Raw genomic sequence first — 724 nt, 5'->3', positions numbered from 1 at the left:
TTCTGTTTCTCGGGTTCCAGAGACTAGGGACTGTTCTCAAACACCAAAATGATCTTCTGCTGTCCTGGACCTTCTGAGATTAGCAAGAAGTCCTCCTACTCTTAAGGGACATAGGTTGTCCTGATGTAGGGGCGTAACTATAGGATCAGCTGTTACTTTATTACCCACTTGATCGGGTGCGGAAGATCCGTGCTAAAAGACAGGACTGAGACCCCCGAAATAGACGCTATGAGTAGTCTTAAAATGTAGGCTAGATTATTTCTGTCTACGTTGCACAATCTGAGGAGATAGAATACCAAACCTGGGACATATACAGTACCGTATCACCTATTGATATTAAGAATGAATGAATGAAAACTGTATTTCGAACATTATAAAATAAAAACAGGACAAAAAACAAGAACTCAACAACAAAATAATGTTAACATGTTGGAAAAGGGGTAATAAGAAGCAGATGCTTCTTTTCCCTAGCCCTTCATCTTCCCTATGAAATACATTTGACAAATCCTCCTTTCCTCTCATGTCTAATATAACAAAGTCTCACAGATATACATATTACATAGGTCAGATATCAATCATTATAATCACAATAGTCAGATATTTTATACTCTAATCATCGTAGTACCCATCTATTAACGCACAGGTGTCAAAAAGGCAGCCCGCGGGCCGGAACGGGCCCACTAAGGGATGGAATCCGGCCCGCGAGACAACACTCAGAGAAGCG

This window comes from Urocampus carinirostris, chromosome 9 (assembly GCF_059441175.1).
Source record: "Urocampus carinirostris isolate Australia breed hairy pipefish chromosome 9, RoL_Ucar_1.0, whole genome shotgun sequence".
NCBI classification, from domain to species: domain Eukaryota; kingdom Metazoa; phylum Chordata; class Actinopteri; order Syngnathiformes; family Syngnathidae; genus Urocampus; species Urocampus carinirostris.
Note: the sequence above shows the minus strand (reverse complement) of the source record.